The sequence below is a fragment of the Pseudopipra pipra genome, chromosome 15 (genome assembly GCF_036250125.1).
Source record: "Pseudopipra pipra isolate bDixPip1 chromosome 15, bDixPip1.hap1, whole genome shotgun sequence".
Classification (NCBI taxonomy): domain Eukaryota; kingdom Metazoa; phylum Chordata; class Aves; order Passeriformes; family Pipridae; genus Pseudopipra; species Pseudopipra pipra.
The window spans coordinates 16,311,218-16,333,340 of NC_087563.1; the positions used below are offsets into that span (position 1 = coordinate 16,311,218).

Here is a 22,123-nt window from a genome sequence, read left to right on the forward strand (position 1 = left end):
AAGCTGTTTCATACAGTCAGACTTACTTCATCCAGAGTCAGATTGTTTTCCAGTGGGAAGGTGGCAGGATCATGCTGAGGTGCTGTGGGGATGCAGGGATGCAGAAGGCATTCCTATTTCCAGCTGGGACAGCTGTGTGTGGACATTGGGATGAATTCTCACCAGTTTGGCTGAACCCAGGTTTTCTAAAAACCTGGAGGTGAAGCACCACTTCATCCTGAGCAGTCCCAGAGACTGGGATCAAAGCTCCAGTCTGGAAGCTTTGCTGTTTTTTAGCATCCAGCCAAAAATCCCTTCCCAGCTGGTCAAAACCCACAAAAGTGCAGCGTGGGCAGAAATTATTATCCCAACCATCATGTACCTTGCATGGCTGTAGGATTCCTGGTCTCAGTGTCACACTCAGCACAGGGAAAACTGGTCTAACTATGGAGATGTGAAATAACTAAAAATGCTCTGGTTTGCTCCTTTGATCCTTAAGAGAAAATAGGTGACACTGGTACATTTAGATCCAGCCTATCCATACACCATCACACCAGTGTCATCCCTACAGAAGCACTCCAAGATTTACTAAATGGTTGGAATAAACTCCTCTGTTTTGAGCAGGAATTGACTGTGCACAGCACAGGGATGGGAAAGGGCCGTGTTTCATCAACTGGTGTGGTGTCTCGAAGAGGTGACATAGTTGGCAACAAGGAGAGGATGTTGCAAGATTTCACAACTGCAAAGGAAACACCAAGCTGAACCTTTTTGGTCAAATCCTCATCTGGTGTAAATCAGTCCAGATTCACCAAAGCCAAATTGTTTCTGGATGCTGTTTCCCAGTTTTCCAGAGTCAAAACTGATGTTTATAGGAGCTCATAGTTGCACATATTAAAGTAATCAGGAGGATTTTCATTACTGACTGTGCAAGTGAAATGAAGACAGACATAATGGAAATGTGTTCAAAAAATCTTATTGACAGAGAATTTAAATAAAAATGTTTTGGGGTTTTTTTTTCTCCTGTGTATGGCTGTTGTGCACAGTAACCAGGTCTAACAGATGCCAGTAAAACAATGGAAGGATTGTAGCGAGGAGGAAAGGAAATGTATTTCCCAATCCCTACTGGAAATTATGTCTCTGCTTAATTCCTCCAAGCAGCTTAGATTTAAATAATTTCTTTTTTTTTCTTTCCCCATTAGCCATTTCCCATAGCTGCACATCCCTTGAGTGAGCATCTCTCCTTTGGGATTAGCCACAGCAAAACACTTCTCTTCCTCACCTCTAGATCAAATTTATTTGGATTTCCCCAGATCAGTCAGTTCCTGCTCTGCTTCTTTCTGTTGTCATTACACAGTCTAGGTTACCACTTGTTGCTTTGTTATAGAGAATGAATATTTTTATTTCATATCCAATCCATGAATACTCATATTTCATATTCATGCAGATTTTCATGTTGTTCACAACACCCCTGCTTTCTTCTCAGCACACCAAGCAGCTGGCACCAAGACTCCAAATACCTGCTCCTCCTCTCTGCCTTCCCTCCTTGGTCTCCAGACCTTCTGTCCCAGTGAAGGACCCATTTCCATGAGCTGGGCCAGTGCAGATCTCTCCCTCTGTCCTGTAGTAAGGGAAGTACCCGCTGGGGGGAAGGGGCTGGCTCAGGGGTGGGAGCCTGCTGGGGGAGGAGGGCGGGCAGAGTTCGGAGGTGCTGGCTCCTGATGGGAGCTGCTGGGATGGTTTCTTTCCGTGGGCTGGAGGAGAAATTGTCCTCTTGCTCAACTCCAGACTTGGTGGGATGCTCTGAAAAAAATATGTGCAGGACCAAGAGCTAAGGGCTCAAGAGATGGGAACTGCACTGCCCCTGGGGACACAGCAGGGACGGCAGTGGGACAGATCCCATCAGAGCAGCAGTGTCCCACACAGCAGGAGTTTGGGGTCCACAGGTTGTTTCAAGGGACAGGGACCTTGCCAGGGCTGCCTTAGGTATCTCCTCCTTGCACATAGCTCTGCTCCTGCATCATGTTTTCAGGGCACAAGGCATCACTTTGTTCCTAAGGCCCTAACTTTGAGGAACAGTGTGGTGTGAGATGTGCCTGCCTCTCTTCCTCCCTTCCTACCCCTTTGAGAAACATGAAAGGGGAGTCCACCTCCCCTAATTTGCAGGTGTTTAAACCAATTTAACCGTACAGTTAATCCACGTGTGGGTGGTTGGCCCAGAAGCTCTTCATATGCTCTGCAGTACAGAAAATATCCTGTGGAGGTGGCTGAATAACTCACTTTCTCATCCTGCTTGGTGTCAGCCTTGCCTTCATCAGAGCTTTCTTCTGCGTCTGTGAGGGTGTGTGATGATGCAGAGCAGGAAGATGGGCTGATACAGACATGAGAAGTTCTGTAGTAGGGCAGGTATGCAAGATCCAGCACCAGGGAATCTGGGAATGGCTCATTGCAAAGCAGGAGGTTGGTACTGAAGCCTTCAGAACTGTCTGCGTTCAGCAGGATGGGCTCCGGGACTCCTGGGCTGGGTGACAGGGATGTGGTTTTATCCTCCTGGAAGGTCCTGAAATGAATTTGTATTTAATTAAATATGATAAAAGGATGCTGTCAATGGGCAAGAGCCACAAGCAAAATCAACCACCAATGTCAATCTGTTCTGCTGCACACCCAGGGCCTGGCACCTCGGCCACTGCTGGGGGAGAATGAGGCCAGTCAGAAGCCTGAGGATCACAAGGATTTCACATTGTCTTTCTTCTTCAGTCTTAAAATGTTTCCTCATGTAGGGTTTTTAATTAAATGTACATACCAAGTTAATTCCTCTCAAGCAGGCTTCAGCAGTTCACACCAGAAAAATGTGATGTTTGATGTTTTCTCTGTGTTGATGAAAAGCAGCAAGAATAAAGCTTGAAAAACAAAGTCTCCACACCCTGCTACCTGATTTTCCATAGCCTACTAGTTTGGCACTCTATGAAACCATGGCCCACAGAGACAGTGCTTGTACCTCATTTGAGGTTTAACTTACATCAGCTTTCATGAGCTGCCTTGGCAGATTCCAGGCCAAAGACAAGGAACTCTCACAGGCTTGGGCTATTTAGGGTGATTTATGGTCTCCTGAAAATCTTGGTAGATCAGCAGTGCTTGTGAGCATTCTGGAAATGGAAGAACATTAAAATTTGGGTAAAGCCTGAAAAAAACAACAACCTGTAGAATCCTCCTCTCCTCCAGATACATTTTTTTTTTGATTTTCCACGCAACAAAAACAGGCAGATGCAATTCAGGTCTCTGAAAGAGTTTGAAATTGATGTTTCAATTCAACTCCACTTTTATGTCAGTCTTTATTTGAAAGGCTAATTTATCAGATCATCACTGCCATAAGACACTATTTCACTGGGGAAGAAAAGGTCATCTTGCTGTTACAGATAAACACACACGAATATTTTTGTACTAGAAAATTCATCTGCTCTTGGCTGTTTGCCACTCTGGTGCTGCTAATTCCCCATCCACATTTATTTTCTTCTGCTTTTTTTCTTATCTGAAGCCCTGTCTCTAAGGAGGTTTTTTGCATTTAAAGGATATCTTACAAATACCTCATTCAAATGGGCCTGAATCTCCACATTGGGTGACATAAATGCCACCCACCTGTTCACCAGGGTGAGAAGAAAAGACATTTTTATAGTTACCAAATATTCAGGAAGAATCCAAGAAGGGAAAGCCAGAGGGGAGAGAATCATCCCATGTCTCTGGCTGCCATGGGAATGGGGTTCTGGGGTAGCATCACAAAGGGGGAACACCCCACCCACCCCCAGCTCCCTGCTGGCAGAGCTGACCCTTTCCTGCTCCCCAGGACAGTCTTGTGGCCATCCAGGCTTTACTGGGATGCTCACAGATGGCCTGGCTTCTTTCTAAAGAAGCATCAGTTGCTTTTATCCCTGCCAGTGAGGTGAGAACTGCTGAGATCAGCCCTGGTACAGCAGAGAGCACCTTCCTCCACCTCCTTCACTGGTGAGGGAGAGCCTGTTAGATGGACTTCCAACCAAGCAACCAGCAGCCAAAGTGACACATTCCAGAGGATAAATTTTAACAGAAACAGCACCAGATTTGTGCTTATTTTCTCATTTTCATACCAAACCCTGCAAAGACAGGGGTAAGGAACATTCCATTTTACTGTGATATAATCATAGAAGCACAGAATGGTTTGGGTTGGAAGGGAACTTAAATATCATCCAGTTCCACCCCCTGCCATGGGCAGGGACACCTTCCACTAGCCCAGGTTGCTCCAAGGTTGCTGGCCTTGGACACTTCCAGGGATGGGGCAGCCACAGCTTCTCTGGGCAACCTGTGCCAGGGCCTCCCCACCCTCTGACTAAAGAATTTCTTCCTAACATCTGATCTGAATCTCTCCTTTTTTTTGTTTAAAACCATTCCTCCCTGTCCTATCACTATCAGCTTATGCTGAGTTACTCTCCCAGTATCTGCCCATATAATAATGCATTTCTGGTTTATAAACACAGAAGAAAGCATGAGAATGCCTCAGTTGTGCCTTTTGAGGTATTTTTAATTCATGTATTGTTGTGCTTTTTAAGTTATTTTCTAGATAATGTCTTTCCCTACTTTTAAAAAAAGAATGTATGCTGTAAATATATAGAAACAGACACAGTGATATTTCACACTGAAATAGTTATCATCTATTTTTCTCCATTTAGACTTAAAATATTTTTTTGCTAAATCATAGATGATTTTTCTTATTACTGCCTCAACATGTATGTATTTCAGAGTTTAACTGGCAAGTGTAATAGATTGAAGCAGCTCCTCTGACAATACATTAAAAATGCTCATAAATACCTGGGTAATGGAGAAATTCAGAATAAGATTCATCCCTGCATAGTATTTGATCTATTTACTGAAATTCCAGAGCTCTAAACCACAGGAACAATTTTGAATGGCCTGTATTATTATTCATCCCATTTATTATCCTGGTTGCTGCCTGCAGTAAAAAGTGGTTTATTATAATGTGATTTCTCAGCTGCATCAGTGTGATAGACCAGCAGCTAATGAAGTGTTCAGGCACCCAAAACCCCAACATCATTGAAATTCATTGCCACAAAGATTCTGCCAGAACTAATTGCTGTCAAGGCTGCTCGTGCACACGCCTTGGTTTCATTCCTCAGAATGGCAGAGCTAATTCTGGTACAAACCAGCATGAACAAACCCCCCCAGCCTGCAGCACATCCCAGCCCAGGGCCGGAGCTTCCTCCAGTGAGCTCACACTCCCACAGGGCCAACAACAGTCTGAGGATTTGGAGACTTTACTTTTTTTTTTTTTACCTCTATAAATTGAAATATGGCATTTGTGTGCAGAGGAAAGGTGGGAGGGACTTAAGGAAAAAATGGGGATGTCTCTGCTGCCTCCAGCACACCCTGAACCACCGGGCTTTGGGCAGGGCATGGGCTTTGGGACAGAGGAGGACTCAAAGACTCCAAAACTTGGGATTTGAAGATGAGAAGGCAGGGTTGAACACCAGCCCATGGCTGCTGTAGTGTCCCAGGCCCTCCTGAACACCTATTTGCAATTCTAAAGGGTCTGAAACACTTGGAAACAACCCACAAACTTTTACTGTTCCCCAGTTCAGGCCTGATCTCGCACAACCCCCTGCAAGGTAATTCCGGTCCAGTTGCACCCAGGAGGGGGGATCCACATCCGTGCCATTTTAGGACCAGCTCCCCATTTTTGAGCACATTGACAGCACCCACAAGGGCTGTGGTGCACAGACTTTGCAGGTCTGCTCTGCAGAGCATGAACAATTAGGAGAAATAGGGACATTGAGTCCCACAGGCACCCCCTGCATGCCCTCCTGCACCCCTGCTTGTTGAGCTCCCACCTCCAGCTCCTGCTGCCCTGGCAGCCTCCCCTATCCAAGGCACAGATCCTCCCTGTGTCCCCAGATTTACACCCACACCCCGATGTCCAAACACTCCTCCTGAGCTGCAAAGGCTCTTTTGCAAACCGAGTGTGTCTTTAAAGATTCTTTCATGCCAAAAAATAACAGTCATAGAATTGTTAAGGTTGGAAAATACCTCTGAGATCATCAAGTCCAACTTAACGACTGAATACTCCCAGTCAAAGTGCCATGACTACTTGGTTTTGGAACACATGGATGGTGACTCCACCACTTCCCTGGGCAGCCTGTTCCAATGTTTAACCACTCTTTCAGTGAGGAAGTTTTTCCTAATGTCCAACCTGAACCTCCCCTGGTGCAATTCAAGGCTGTATCCCCCTGTGCTATCTCTGGTTCCCCGGGAGGAGAGGCCGACCCTCAGCTCGCCACAACCTCCTTTCAGCCAGTTGTAGAGAGCAACAAATGCAATTTTCAGGAAAGGAAGAGAGAGGAAGTTTTGAGCTGAGCAGAAGTTTGTGAACCCTGGGATTGCCTGAGCAGATTTGTTGAACTCCATTTCCATGCTGTTTGCATGTTCCTGTTTCAAAAGTCAGCCTACGCGGATCGCTCCCGGCACGCCTTGCCAAAATCCTTGGGAGGGATCCAAGGGAATGATCTTGACTGCTGCAGGTGGGTTGTGGACCCTTGAGAGGGGCTGGAGGTGTTGGGGACCTCACTAATTATGGCTCATTAGAGCCTGTAGGGGAAGGATGCTCTCAGCACAGAGGGTCAGTGTGCTTTCACAGGACACCTTTCCAGACCCCTCCTGACATGGTCAAGGTGGACAGGGATGGGGAGTCTCCCCTTCAGCCTTCTGGAGTTACATTTTGGTGCTGGGATCAGTGGGAGCCAAGCTGGCCTTTTGTGGAGCCTTCCAGCATTTTCCACAGCGATTTCCCTGCGACTTCAGACCTCTGAGACTTGGCCAGTTCGTTTCAACAAAGGCAATGTTTATTATCTCAGTGGAAAGCCTGGATGTGCCGGCACGTTGTGCTTGCTGCACACACATTTTCGAGCATTAGTCGTGCCATAACATCTGCTTTTTATTGGTAATTACACTATCCCCCATTTTAATAAGAGGTAATTCTTAAATTTCTCATAAAATATATATGACTCCGGGGAAAGAAGGTGAAAGGTTTCACAAGCCTCTCACAGCCACAAGACCAAAATGAGTGGAAATCAATCCTTCCTGAGCAGAACTTGTCCAGCCACTCACGACAGCACGTCTGGGGATGCCTGTGGGACTCAATGTCCCTATTTCTCCTAATTGTTCATGCTCTGCAGAGCAGACCTGCAAAGTCTGTGCACCACAGCCCTTCTGTGGGCTGTTAATGTGCTCAAAAATGGGGAGCTGGTCCTAAAATGGCACGGATGTGGATCCCCCCTCCTGGGTGCAACTGGACCGGAATTACCGTGCGGGGGGTTGTGTGAGATCAGGCCTGAACTGGGAACAGTAAAAGTTTGTGGGTTGTTTCCAAGTGTTTCAGGCCCTTTAGAATTGCAAATAGGTGTCCAGGTTAATGGACCATAGCTTGTTTGCATTCCTATTGACGGTGGACTTGGTATAATAACGTGTCAGAAAAATGAGTAACATCTGAAGTGGAGGAGCAACATCCAGATAAAGAATCATGAAAAGGAAATCTTTTGGGGCTCCATTAAAGGCTTCCAGTTTCTTATTTCCTGCTGTTTCTCAGTCAGTAAGTGCTGCTGTGCTGCTCTGGCCTGTGAGAATTGGGCTCTGCAATTCCACAGCTTGTTTCCAGGGATTTTTCTAGTGATTCTGGACAAGGCAGTGACAAATGACACTTTCACAAGGTCATCCCTAAATCTTTGAAAACCAGGGAGCTCTTTCAGTGGCTCCTGCCATTCACAGAATGCCAGCAGCCAAGCCCATATGGAGCATTGTGTGCTCAGCTCATTGTCGATGCAAACGCACACAACCAGTTTTGATTAAGAACAAAACGCAGAATTGACTCAAACTGCTTTTTTGTTGTTGTTGTTGCTTGAAACGCTTCAAGCCTCTCATTATCATCAGGGCTTCTTTCAGTGCAGGAAATCAGAATTTCCATAAAATAATGCTGAAAGGCACAGGGCGAAGTCAGGGAACATTTATGTTCCTAAACAAATGGAGGGATAAACATGCAAAGCAAATTTTGGGGACGCTCAACTAAACATTCGAGGGCGTGTTATGGCGTGTGGACTGTTTAAATTATTCAATATATATTAAGCACCACGTACAGAAACGGTAAAAGGGCAAAGCAGTGGGTTTTAGAGAGGTTTCTTTTTCCCTTTGCAGAGTAACTCAGAGTTATCCAGAGTGTGATTATTGCATTCAACAGAGAGTTTGTAGGGTAGCGTGCCCAGACTGCAGCGTTTTCATTTGGGGGTTGGATTAGATGACCTTTAAAAGTCCCTTCCAACCCAAACCATTCTATGATTCATGTGAACAAGGAGCTCGTTCAAATGCAGTAGAAGGTCCCCTGGCAGCCCTGGGGTCACCAAGGTGGGATCAAAACCACTTTGTGTAACCTCAGGGCTGTGTTTGGAAAGGCTGGTGCTCGGAAGGACGTGTCAGCTGCTGAGCACAGCCAGCACATAGGTGGTCCAGTGCTGCTTCCCATCCTCAGGATGTCCTGGCTGACTGGAAAATCCTTGTGCCAAGAGAAGCTGGAAAGTGGCAACCACGTTCTTCTCTCTCTCAACATCCAAATGCATCTGGCCAGAGAATGCCTTTGTTTTTTGTGGGGTTAGACCATAGCCAGGGCTGGCAGTGCTCCTTGCAGATCAGGGTGTTCTGTATTCCCGGTGCAATCTCCCTGTGTGATACTGTAGGGAGCTTTCTCTGGGAGGAGGGGAATGAAGGGAAGGACATTTTTATCAAGGATAACATTAAAAAGCTGTATTGCAAAGGCAAGCTCTCCAAAATGAGAAAATGGGGGAATTGAAGCTGCTTTGTCCCTATTTCCCTGCAGATTTCAATAACAAAACCAGCTCCTGGTTCCTTTTGTTGCCTACCTGCCTCTCCAGGGGGGATGTGGAGTTCAAGTCCATTCCATGTGGCTGGAGAGAAGGAGAGTTTTGTTCAAGGTGCTGTTTTGCAGAGGATAACCTACCTGTGAGGGGCTGGCAGGTGGGTGACCACCTTTGCTCTGTTCCCAGAATAGGGACAGAAGTTGTCTTTGAGACTCTTACAAACGTGGCTGTCATTTCCAGAAATATCTTAGAAATAAGGCACAAAAAAAAGCCTTAAAAGCTATTAAAAGTCTAAAATAAATTAATATGAGGGAGATTATCTGTCCAACTGTCTTTTGGCAAAGTGGGTGATTCCTATGTGCTGTCCTGACAGCAAATGTTCCCAGTGTCACGTGTTTCCTTGTATCACCTGGAACAACCCAGTGGAACTATCATCCCAAACAACATACAAACCACCCCTTGCCTTTGGTTTGATGATTCAAACAGCAGCTCCCAGCCTCTCATGTTGTGGTCATGGAGGTCAGAGAGAGTGAGCTAATCCTAGAGACTGGAGAATATTCATGGGAATACTTCCCACCATTTGGGAGTTGGTGGTTTGGTGTTGGGGAAGTCAAAAGTCAGATTTCAGGGTGAGTTGGGAAAAACTTGGATTGAAAAAACACTGAAAGATAAAATATATTTTCTTTTGGTTGTTCCACCTCAAAATGAAGTGTCACTGTATCTGTGCAGGACAACCCTAAATACAGGAAAAGCATTACAGCTGGCAACATCTGGTAAGCAGAAGCAGCCCAGAGCAGAAAGCAGAGAGAGAGGACGTGGCAGGGATTGGCACCATAAGGTTTTCTTGAAGCAAATCTCTCTCCACCTTCACAGTAGGAGGTGGCAGTGGAAAGAAAACTCATCGTGTGCTTAAAAACCAGGACATCTTCAAGAAATGTCACAGAATCCTTGAGTAGACATGAGCAAACAGCCCTGGGGGATTCATTTGTCTTTGCTGTCAAGAGGAAAATTAAGACTCCAGGGGACACAGAGGCTGGGTTTGATGGATGCTCGAAGCAGAAGGCAGGCGGGTCAGCATTCCTGTCCCCCAGGAAAACAGGTTCTGCCCCTGGAGAAAAGTGACTGGAACAAGTGTACACCTGTGCAGGGGAGAGAGGGAGTGGGAAGATAAATGGTGGAAAAGTCCCTAAAATGATAAGTGTCTCTTCTTGTTTGGTATTGACAGGAATAACCTCGCTGGAGAAAGGAGAAAGGGATCCCCACAATCTGGGGGTGGGTTGTTGCTCCTGAGCGCTTTTGTGGGCAGAGCAAGGACAAACCACACCGTGGGAGACTCAGCCCTGAAAAAGAAGAGAAAATTAATTTGTTTTATGGTCAAAATCCAAGAAAATATTGCCTTTTATATACCCTTGGAACTCTTCTAGATCAAGTACCTTGTCATCCTCTTAACATACACACACACAGAGAGAAGATATCTGCTGATTAATAGCCTGGATCCATTTTAGTGGATCCCTGGTCAGCTGTGCAATATGTATTTCTACTCAAAACCAGAATTTGACTCCTCTAAGCAACCTATTTCCATCAGTGAATTTTCATCCTGGTGAATCGTGCCGCTAGTTTTACTGACTTTTTTTTTCCTGTTTTCTAATCAGATTTATTTCAGCCATAAAACACAGAATCTGGTGATTATTGTTCAGATTTCAGCTGAGCAGTTGGTGCTCTTGGGTTATTAATATAAAAGAATAAGGAAAAAATATTCAGATAATATTTCAATATCATTCAATATCTGATTTTTTTTTCCCAGCCAATGCTGGAAAAAAGCTGCAGTTCAAGACAGGTTCCAAGTCTTGAGGTCATCTTAAATAATATCAAAGATTTTGAACCTTTTTATTAAATTAGAGTTTCTTCAACTACTTTTTCAGTTAAGGCATTGAGGTTGTACTGAAGTCTTTAAATGCTTTTTTTTCCCTGCAGTTCACACATAATCATGGGCTGCAGGAGGGGGAAGCACCACGAATAATGAGACACACCAGTGAGCTGCAGACTTTGGCAAGCACAGACATCTCTAAAGAGACTCAAGGTGTTTATGGACATTTCAACTACGTTACATCTTAAGGGCTGGGCTTTAAAATCTCAGCATCTGCAGCTGTTTTTGAGCAGGTAGAGAAGAAAAGGTACCAGAGGACTGGAAAATACTTGTCTGGACCTTGATAGCAGTCCCTGATCGTGGCAATCACCTCCATCAGTCCCATCAGTGGGAAGGGAAAACCTCCTCATTACAGTGTCCTCTTAGAAACATTAAATTTCCATTGCATCCTGTGACATCCAGCCCTGGAAGGGGAGTGAGAAAGGAAATTGCTTTTTGGGTTGCCAACTCCATCACCACCTCTCTGCACACATGGCAGCGACCAGTGGTTCACACTGGGTGGTTCAGTTCACCATTCCATTTATTTTAAGGAATATATTCTTCATTGAGCAACCTGGTCCAGTGGAAGGTGACCTTGCCCATGGAACTGGGAGAGCTTTAAAATTCCTTCCAACCCAAGCCATTCTGGGATCCTGTGATTTGGCATCTGTGATTTTCCTGCCAGGGAACTACCCGTGGGTGCAGCAGCTCCTTGAAACATTTGGCCTTCACCCAGGTTTGCTCTTTTAACACTGGCAGAGTTCTGATGGTGCAGCTGGAATTGGGTCCATAGCTGCCCTCGGGGCATCCCGGGATCAGTCAGGCTGTGAGGTTTTGACACAGGTATCCCATGCACACCCACTATTTAATCCCCGCTGTAGCAGCTCTGCTCCTCCAAAAATTCGCGTGAAAAAGGGTCGAGCCCCTTGTTCCTGGTCCTCCTGTGCCTCCCAGCGCGGGGTGTCCCTACAGCTCAGCCAGCCCGGAGAGAGGGACGGTCCCGGCAGCCCCGGGACGGCGAGCGGAGGGAGGCGGATGGAGCCGGAGGGAGGTGGATGGAGCCGGAGGGAGGTGGATGCAGCCGGAGGGAGGTGGATGGAGCCGGAGGGAGGTGGATGGAGCCGGAGGGAGGTGAATGCAGCGTGTCCAGGAAGCACATTCCCGGGACATGACGGCACATCCCGGGGGCTGCACTTGTGCTGGGAAGGAAGAACTGGGCTTGCGTTCAGGCTCCCCTGCTCGCTGGGGAGCAGGGCTTGAGCACATTTGCTAAAGCCACTTCTGTGTTTTTCCCAAATTCCCGCCTCAATTCTCCCAACTATGGTTCTGAAGGGACAATAATCCGTCATCAAGGGTCAGCCTGCGAAGTGCTGAGGGCTTGTGTCACAGCCAGGATCCCACCTGCCTCCCTCCCTCTGTGTGTGTGTGCCCACATCTCCCCATGACAGGGGAAAACCTCCATGGAGAAGGAACATTTTGTCCCACAGCAGGTCCCTGGTGAGCCACAGCATTCCCAAACACCGGGGCTAATCCATTAAATAAAGCTCCAGCGAAACACAAGGAGGACCTGAATATCCAGCCTCATTTTAGCTGGATATACTTTGTCTGCAGTTGTGCTCACTTTTGCCCAAAAATGTGCTTTTAAGGAAGGAATCCAGTTCACCCACACAGTGCTCAGGTGAAATTTGGATTCACCTGCCATGGTCTCCTTGCACTAGAAACCTGATTTCAGTGTTCACACTTACACAACCCAAGACTGAGAAAATCTGCCATTTGCTCCTCTCCACCGAGCACAACCAAACTCCTGAAAACTATGAAAATGAGATTAATTGTTTTTATGTCATGGCTGTATCTGAACGTATATTAAAAGCAAATGACAAACTCTGGATGGAGCCAAGGCAGAGCATGATCGTACCAGAAATGAGATTTGGAAATAAACCATCCAAATGGATGCAGGCTCCCCTGTGATGATGGGATACAAGCTTGCAGAGCCTGGAGTTTGCTGTGAGGGAGCTGTGGTTGAATTTCTTTTTGTCACTGTTGTTTTGCAATGCCATAATAAATGTTAGTGAATTTGTAAATCACAAAAGCATGGACCATGGGTGGGTGCTTCCCTCCGAAGACTAGAACAAACATTTCTGGTGTCAGCCCATTCCAGGGAGATTTTCAGTGTTATAAATTAAAAACAAGGAAAAAAAAAATTAAACAGCTAAACAAGCAACAGCTGTTTGGAATAGGGCCCTAAACCCAAAACATATAAATGATGTTCAGACACATGCTGAGAGAGAGTGACAAAAAAGTCCTCAGCACAAGAACTGCAGGGTGATTTCTGGCTATTCCACTCACTGATTTTTGTCCAGCCACAAGAAATTAGTCATTTTTAGTGCTCTAAAAAGAGACTTTGGTGACCAGACACTGCCACATGTACCTGGGGGGCTGGACTGGTCAGAGCCCCCCCTGACAATGGGTGGCATCTTTGGGATTAGTCCCTGGTGACTGCACAGGGATGTGGATGGGAAACACTGAAAACAGCTGAATTGGGAAGGTGTCAGTAGAAATTTCGACCTTGGGAATAGCAAACCAGAGAGAATAAGAAAATAAATATCAAAAGGAAACAACCACAGCCATTGAAAGCCTCCCATAAGGAGACTGTAGACATATCCACTCTCCAAGATGAATTATGAGTATTAGTTTGTTTGGAAAGGTATTTGCCCTTTGGAAACCATATTTATATTTTGAGCTTCAGAAACATAAATTACAGTCGTTTAAACCCCAGGCTTACATTTTCCTTCAGTGACGTAAATGAGTTCCCAACTTTCAAAGGCCAGCTGTCCCTTACAGCAAGAGGTAGCAATTACATAAAATTCTTTTATTGCAGGGAGGTATTTTCAGTCCTTTAAGTTTATGTGCCCCAGGTGAGGCAATATAAACAAACTATGGCTGTCACAATCGTGTTAATAATGGAAACTGCATTTGGGAAGTTTTAGGGATAAAACCTATAACTTTATACTGCTGAGGTGTCAAACCTTTCCAATGTAAAACAGAAGTGCAGCTGTGCAAGGTTTCTGCAAAGCCAACATTCATGGACTCTTTAGGTATATAAAGGCAGTTGCTTCCAAGCCAGAGCCGTTAATCAGAAATTGCTGGGAAAAACGAGGTTAAAAATGCATTTAAATGTCTCTGGGTTTTTGGTAAACTTCAAACACACAAAGTTAAATCCACCCTTAATCCAGTCTCGGTGAAATCCATATTTTACAGATGTGCCTGTGCTTGTGGCTGGTGGCAGCAATGAAATGCTGAGGCACAGTCTGAGCGTGGACACACCAGACAGGCCAGTCTGGCTCCTGGCTCAGGGATTTGCTCCATCAGCTCCAGTGCTGGAGTTTTCTGTTGTGGATTCCTAATCCCTTGGCTTAAACTTCAAAAACAGACCAGGCCAAGCAATTGGTTGTAACAGTGCAGGTAGCTGAGTTTGGGTTTGTTTTTTTTTTCCCATCCACGATAGATGAATAGAGGAATGCTAAAACCTTGAAAGAACTGTTTGAAGGTTTAAAACCAACAAAAAACACATCAAAAAAGTACTGGTGTACCTATGGGTGGCTCTAATTTGCTGCCCTGGGAGCAGAGCTGGTGTTCCCAGCTGTGCAGGCACCTGGAGCTGAGCTGATTCTGCTCCCCAGCTCTTTGGGCTTGTACACCTTTGACACACTGAGCTACAGGGAAGACAACAATTCTGCTCCACAGCAATTTTCAGAACCAGTTTCCTTTCTGCATTCGGAAATCTTGATTTCCTTTCATAGAATGATAGAAGGAGTTGGGTTGGAAGGCACTTTAACAGACCATCTCATTTCAACTCCCTCACCATGAGGACACCTTCCACTGGCCCAGGTTGCTCCAACCTGGCCTTGGACACTTCCAGGGCTGGGGCAGCCACAGCTTCTCTGGGCAACCTGTGCCAGGGCCTCCCCACCCTCCCAGGGAAGAATTCCTTCCCAATATCCCACCTAACCCTGCCCTCTGGCTGTGGGAAGCCATTCCAGTCCAAATGCATCCACGCCCAGAGAAGTGAGTTCACACTCACCCGTGACAAAGTCAGGGAATTTGCAGCCAGGTAGGATTCCAGAAAGGCAAGGCAAAGGTTTGGAGGCAGGGAGGGAAGCTTTGGATGCAGTTCACGTCTCTTGCTTGGTGAACTGACAAGGGGGGAGAATCAAACTTCAAAGACTTCCATTACACAGCTGATGACATTTGGGAAGAAAAGGAAAATTACTGCTTTTTTAGGAGATTTACAAATGCCATCCTTGTCCATGGATGTAATTTTCCATTAAGGAAAAAAGAATTTCAGAAGCAACATATGGACCATGCAGTAAAGAAGTTACCATGGAAACCAGCCTCCTAAAAATCCCTATATATGTATACAGGAATCGAATGCATGTAATAATTATGGCTGCATATCTAAAGTCATTTATGAGTCCCATCTTCTGAGTATTTTTTGTCTATTAAAAGTCTAATTCACACTCTAAATATCCTCTTACTCTGCTGCCCCTTGAACCTGCACACATTTTGCAACTGGAAGTCAAAAGCATCACAACCGACAGTCACTGACAGCCCAGTGAAATCTAATTTAGCTAATTCAAAATATGTGCTAAAGCATAAAAGAGTGGTTATGGGACCAGAATGATTTAAGCTCTGGGAATCCAGCTGAGATGACATTTAAGTTCAGAAAATGTTAGCTGTTAAAAATAAACAGATGAAGGGCTTTGAATGTCAGAAGAGTATTTCAAAAGCAGGGTGTTCTACCAAGGCAGAAGGGAATTCGGGGGGTTAAAACCCTCCCTTCCCTCTGTGGTCCCTGTGTGGGGACAGACCATGGATTGTCCTCTCCCCACAGCCCTGGTTCTTTTAGCAAGGATGGATTATTTTCTAGATGCACATCCAGGAATACAAAACTTCTGCTGTTGAGAGATGGGAACGTGGAGCTGGTACCAAGAGAAGATCTCCTGACTGTGGCACAGGAGGTCATCAGGTGCATTGACATTATGTCCCAGATCCTGCTTCCAAAGGTGCTGTGAGGAGATATTTCACCCTTGTTCCTGGGGCACCCCCCTGTCCCAGGGTGGGGAGCATTAAGCATTAATTAAATGTAAATTTTACAGACTGATGGCACAATCTTTGAGCTGAAAGTCCTGAATGCTGAGCTCAGTTACAGCACCCAGAACCCCAAGTGGGATTCAGGACCCATTTTATTCTTTCAGCCAGGAAATGAATCAATTAAGTGCATAATAAAAGAACAGACTGTCCCTATCTCCCAGTGTCCAGGCTCTCAGTGAGCTTTGATACAAGCTCTAACTCAGCAGTGTTAAGCTCAGTCTGTTAAAACCATTTTTTCCTCACACCTGACTCTTGTTCCTGCAGGTGGGATCTGTCTCTGTCAGTGCTGTGCCAAACCCTGCACTCCCAGCTGTGAGCTGCTGTATCCCTGATGTGCCAACAAGGCTCCTGCTTCTTTCTCAAAACAAACCATTTCAACTGTCCAGTGAGTGCCTGCTCCACCCTGGGATTTCTCACAGCCTCTCCTTGCCCTGAATGCTGTTCCCCTTCCTGCTCTGGGCATCAACTCCTCAAATCTTGGTGCAAATGGAGCTGAAATACAGCCCTTGACAGGCTTGGTGCACGTTGCCTCCTCTTCCATCCTTTCACAGCCCTTCCAACTGGGTGTTCTTTTACCCAGCAGCTGGTGAGAAGATTGGGAATAGCAAAGTCCTGCAAATGTCTCTTCTGGGGGAAGGCATTGCTAATGCTCTTAAGTGGACATTTATCCTCCACTGAAAACTGACAGAAAGTTAATAAAATCACATTTCTAAGCCCCTCAAGCACTTGTTCTTGATGAGAGTTATTTCCATCACAAGCTTTAGCTCCCTCCCTCTGGCTAATGTGTGGCAAAGTTGCTCGAGAAAAGACTGAGACATTATTATTCTTATGTGAGCAAAGCTGTATTTGTTCTCCCTGAGTGGAAATCAGTGCTGTTAGAGAGCTAGAAGAAGACCTTGGCTGAACTTAAATCCTTTCTTTAGTGTGAATGGATATAAAACTAGTTTTGCTCAAACTCCATTTCACTCTTTGGTTGCACAGACACTTGATTCTGTCTTGCTCCACCAGAAAATAAAAGGCAGCTTTGGACTTTTTATTTATTTACCTGTTTTATTGCAGTGACTCGTGGGTCTGTGACATTTCCCTTCTGCCTGCAGTGAGGGCCGGGGTTTTTTTGGTTCTGCTTCATGTTTTTCTTCTGTTCAGTCAAGAAGGGAGGTCCTCCTAGGCCAGGAGGCTTCGAAGTCCACGTAACACCTGGACTGACTCACTTCATCTGCTGGGGAGGGAGTTTCTGTAGGTTGCACCCAGTGTGATATGCTGAGATTCCAGCTCCTGCCTGGAGGGGAAATGAGAAAGAATCTCAAAGCTGGGGGTTATGGGAAAATATTCCACCTTGTGCCTTGCTGGGTGGCCATCTGTGGCAGCCCTGGTGGCACACCCCTGGCTCTCAGCCTCACTCAGGCCATCCTCCCTAAGCATGTGGCAGAGCAAGTCCACGGGGGTGAAAACAGCTGCAACAGTTTTTCAGGCTCACACTAAGCCATAAATGGCAAAACAGATGACTTTTAGGAAACTTGGGCCCACGTTTGCCCGCCCTGGGAAGACCACACTTGTCACTCTCAGGGGGGTTACAGTTCCACCCTTGTCCCATGGAGAACGTGTGGGTTTATGGATGATACAAAGTCTGGCAATTATTTATTTGAAATGACCCTTCTTTTTCCTTCTGGGCATGGAATATTCTTTCTGGTGGCTGGACACATAATACTTCATCTTAATATTTTCCCCATAAAAATTTCACTTAACATAGGGAACCCCACATGTGTTTGGGATTCTGAGGGACACCAGTCCTGAATCTGAGGGACACCAATCCCAGCAGCATTTTAATGTCTGACAGCAACAACAAAGAGCCAGCCACCACCAAGAAGGGGACAATGAGCAGTGCCTTAGGGCTGGGTATTTTATTTCTCACACTGCAACACTTGATCTTTCACGAAACACAGTACTCTTGGGTCCTTAGCTTAGCACCCAGGAGAAGTAAAGATAAAAATGTGTCTGCACATCCCCATGTTTATTGTGAGAGAGAGATAATTTAGAGGCACAAAGATGCAGAATCTCTCTGATGCACAGGTCTCTCTGACTGAAACAGGAGGGACCTTCTGCCTCTGAGAAGAAATTATTGTGCTCAGAAGAGATTATGGTACACATAAAGATGATTTTATTTTAAACTCAGGCACCTAAAGATGAGCTCCATGATCTGCACATAGCCTGCTAAAAGTGAGCTTTGAACACCTTGGTTCTTGTCTGTCCTGCATATCCAATTTTGTCCTGCTGAAGGGGAATGTGCCAAGGCTGGTGCTGTGAGCTGTGGGGTGTGTGCTGAGAAGGCAGAGTGTGAAACCTGCTGCCTCCTTCTGACCTGCTGGGCAGAGTCTGTCCATCCTCAGAGCACGGGAGCCTGAGGGGTCAGACTTGCTGGCACTCCCAGGCTTCCTGGCACTCAGGGTGTGCTCCTGTCTCTGCCCCAAGTCAGTACAACAAGCTCCTGTCATCATTCCTGGCCACTGTTCAGGAGAGATCTCTAGGAAAAGGATTTACATTCCTGTGCAATGAGACTTAAACACACTCTCAGGTGCCTCCTGGAGCAAAGGTATCTCTGCACGTGCTGAAGGTGAGGAGGTGGCACAACTCACCTGTCAGAGAACAGGCAACATTCCAGCAATCTGCCTTCTTGTCCTTGCCAGCCCAGAACCGCCATGCCCCAGATCCACAGATTTACCCCCCTAGGCTTGAAGAGAGGCAGTCCATGGGACTAATTCCTGTGACCTTTCCAAAGCTCTCCCCAGGCTAGAGATGCCAGACTTGAAAAAAAAAGTCATTTGCCGAATGATTTCTTAATGTTTGTGTCTTCGGGGGAAATTTCTCATGCTTTTAATTTGTTGCAGAAGAAAAGTGGAAACTGGGAAGGCTTTGTGATTTTTAAACGTTCTAACATTTATTTGGGTGTTTCAGTTTTTATTGCAATTATGTTTGTGGCAAAGGAAATTTCTCAAGACCAAGAGCTAATGTTTGCTCTCAGCCACTAATGCATTTTCAATTAATGTCAGAAAATGCTAAAACCATCTTTTTGCTGCCTCAGAAGTGAAGAAAAGCCTCTGGCACATGAGTGTGTAACACTGCTCAAATACACCTTCCTTTTACTGTCCCTTTGCCTACACTGGGTCATGATTTTCCCCTGTGGATTTTCTCTTGAGCTGAATTTCTCTCTGCAGGCTTCTTGGTGACCATTTTGCAAAAGCCACTTAATTCTCTTCAGGCTTTTGAGAGAGAGGAAATCTGTTCTTTTCATGCTGTTCTAACCAGAAATGCTGAATATAGGCCTCATGCAACAGCTATTTTCCTTTCCTGCAACAACACCTGGAAGTGCCACATTCCCTGTTGGAGCGATCAACGTGGTTCCAGGGATGTGCAAACTGGTTTCTTCACAGAATTATAAAATCACAGAATGGTTTGACTTGGAGGGGACCTTAAAGATCTCAAGTTCCAATCTCTTGCCATGGGCAGAGGTGCCACCCACTAGATCAGATTGCCTGGGGCCCCATCCAAGCCATCAGCTGGTCTGGACGTCACTTCAAGGCTCTCTGTTCTTCCATGTGACATCTGAACCTCAAGTAAAATGTTTAATACACCCACTTAACTCCTGATCCCTGGATTTCCTACCTCGGCATGGTTAATAGCTTACATCCCCTTCTGGAATTATTATAGCTGTGGCAATCACACCATGCAGGGAATTAGATCCTTGACCTCTCCATCAGCACAGGCATAGCAAACAAAAGGATTGTTTAGGTGCTGTTCTTTCACCCTTGTGCTTCAAGCGGAAAATCCTGCGGGAATTTCAAACCTAAAAAAAAAAAAAAAAAAAAAAAGATGATCAAATACAAGCACCCAGAGAAGAAAGGTGCTTCTTTGTGCTCTGAAGTTTTGGCTGTATAATGCTTCCCCAACCCACACCTGTCACTTAAATCCTTATGTTTCCCATCTCAGGGATATCCTCCTGATGCGTGGCTGGGTTTGGGGTTGCACACAGAGCTCGTGCCGGGGCCGAGGTGGAGAAGAAGAGCTGCACTGACCCCCCAGCAGATGTTCACAGGTTTTTGATCCGGCCAGGAGGAGACAGCCCTGCCCACCCCTTCCATGTGCAGAGCTGAGAGGCTCCAGGGACCCGGCAGATCCGAGCCCTGGCTGCACAACAGACACCACTCGGCACAGGGAGCGGAAACCGCCAGCAAACAGCTCCTTCCTGCTGCTCCCTGATCACCTGGAAGGGTTTGATCTCTCATGTTATAAGCTAAGATGTGACTGTATTAAATGCAATGAACACATGTGGTGTTCTCAGAGATGCAGAAGCCACTCTTGGCTGAGTCAGGCAGAGCTCAGTGTCTGTACACGGTGCATTAACTCACAGGCAGCAAGTTGGGAAGGAGCCCTGGCCCGGGATGTGCACTTTGATCTGATCCTCTCTGGTGGTGCAGAGACATTTGTTGCAATGCAAGTCCAGACACATTGGACTTGCAGAGTTTTTTTTTTCCCAAGCAGTTGGATTAGGATCAATAGTAGGAGGCAAAACCGCTCAAAAAAGCCTTGCATGAGTCCAGTCATATAGACAAAGAACACAGGGACTAACAGGGGGATTAAAACTCTGAGAGTAGAACAGCCAGGATGAGGAAAATGAGGATGGGGAAAATGTATATCATCCTGGCAGTGAGACAAAGTGGATTAATGTAAAAATGTAAGAAAGGCTCCAGTGGCCACTGAGGGTTTAACTACCCTGGGAGCCTGTGGGCAGCTGCAGCCACCACCACACGTCTGAGGACCACCAAGACCTGACTGCAGGAACAGGATGAGTGTGTGCCCCCACATTTACTTTCCCAGGTTACTGGCAGGGAGGTTCTCTTAGCTATTTTATTAAAAAAACTCTACATCCTTTAATCTGTTGTGTTCCTTTGCTTCCTGAAAATATCTCGGGTCACTTCATTCACCACCACACTCAAAATTAAGACTTGCAGGTGGGATGACCAACCCAGCCTGGTCCCTGACCCCATTCAGGGCGGCACAGCATGTCCAGACTTTGTTCCCCGTGCCTGTTCCCAGAGGGAGGGAGCTGTGGGGACTCAGGGACAGCAGTATTAGTCACCTCCATACCAAGGCCCTTGGAGCTGTTTGTTGTTTGTGAAATGTTGCCACGAGTGTTTGGTTTCTATTGGTGACAGAAATCAATCTCATTGCCTTGGCACTACTTTTCCCAGTACAAAGAGTTCCTGGAAAAAGGGAACCCCACTGCTGGGCTGTATAATACAGATGTATGATCCTGCTGGCCACATGGTATTTCCAATACTGGATATTTATTTTTTTCTGCAGGATACAACCAGGATGTTACTGCAAACAACACATGGAAGACCTCAGGATGAGCCCCAGCAAATGCTAAGAGTACATAGCTCTGGTCTGGGTCCTAAAGCAAACACAGATGCATCTAAAACAATCATCAAAGGAAAGCAAATGTGAGTCAAGAAGGAAGGTCTGTATGTGCCTGCAGATTAATGGCTGTTGTTTAGGCTGTGGGATTAAATTCCAGGGTTTACATATGAAGAAGAAACATCTAGCAAGAGGAATGGGAATGTGCCCAGAGAAGGGGCACGGAGCTGGGGAAGGGTCTGGAGCACCAGGAGCAGCTGAGGGAGCTGGAGGGGCTCAGCCTGGAGGGAAGGAGGCTCAGGGGGGACCTTCTCACCCTTTACAGCTCCCTGACAGGAGGGGGGAGCCAGGTGAGGTTGGTCTCTTCTCCCAGGTAACAGGAGATAGGACAAGATAAAAGAGACTCAAGTTGCCTCAGGGAACTTACATTGGATATTAGGGAAAATTTCTTCATGGAAAGGGTGGTCAAGCATTAGAATGCCCTGACCAGGGAAATGGTGGGATCACCGTCCCTGGAAGTGTTCAAAAAACAGCCCTGGGATAAAGTGTCCACTAACACCACTAAAATATTTTGATAGATTTCAAAGCATAATTTCTGCAGGGAAAAATTCCTTCTTCTAGGTTAGATCACAACAAATGACCAAAAATTTTCTCAGCTGTTAAGCTGAATATTTCCTCTAGCTTTTTGACAGGGAAATTTCATACTGATACAAAACAAACACTCAGAAATATGTCCAGGCAGACAGATTAGGAAAAAACATGATTTTTGGTA

The 22,123-nt window shown here is 46.0% G+C and overlaps 3 long non-coding RNA genes across 4 annotated transcripts; 1 reads left to right on the forward strand and 2 right to left on the reverse strand.

The window, feature by feature from the left end:
* Positions 1-1,353: 1,353 nt before the first annotated feature.
* LOC135422730 (uncharacterized) lies at positions 1,354-3,801 on the reverse strand. The gene is made up of 4 exons (XR_010434553.1): positions 3,654-3,801; positions 2,996-3,122; positions 2,257-2,536; positions 1,354-1,779 (listed from the first exon to the last, which is right to left on the reverse strand). It is a non-coding gene; the product is annotated as an uncharacterized LOC135422730 (long non-coding RNA).
* On the forward strand, positions 3,766-10,466 carry LOC135422731 (uncharacterized). Of its 2 annotated transcripts, none has more exons than XR_010434555.1 (3): positions 3,766-4,117; positions 8,882-9,039; positions 10,108-10,466. It is a non-coding gene; the product is annotated as an uncharacterized LOC135422731 (long non-coding RNA). The 2 variants fall into 2 exon arrangements; XR_010434554.1 differs by having other exon boundaries at positions 3,767-3,913; positions 10,108-10,305.
* LOC135422732 (uncharacterized) lies at positions 8,172-19,887 on the reverse strand. The gene is made up of 4 exons (XR_010434556.1): positions 19,600-19,887; positions 16,985-17,218; positions 14,870-15,026; positions 8,172-11,213 (listed from the first exon to the last, which is right to left on the reverse strand). It is a non-coding gene; the product is annotated as an uncharacterized LOC135422732 (long non-coding RNA).
* Between the last annotated feature and the right edge of the window lie 2,236 nt (positions 19,888-22,123).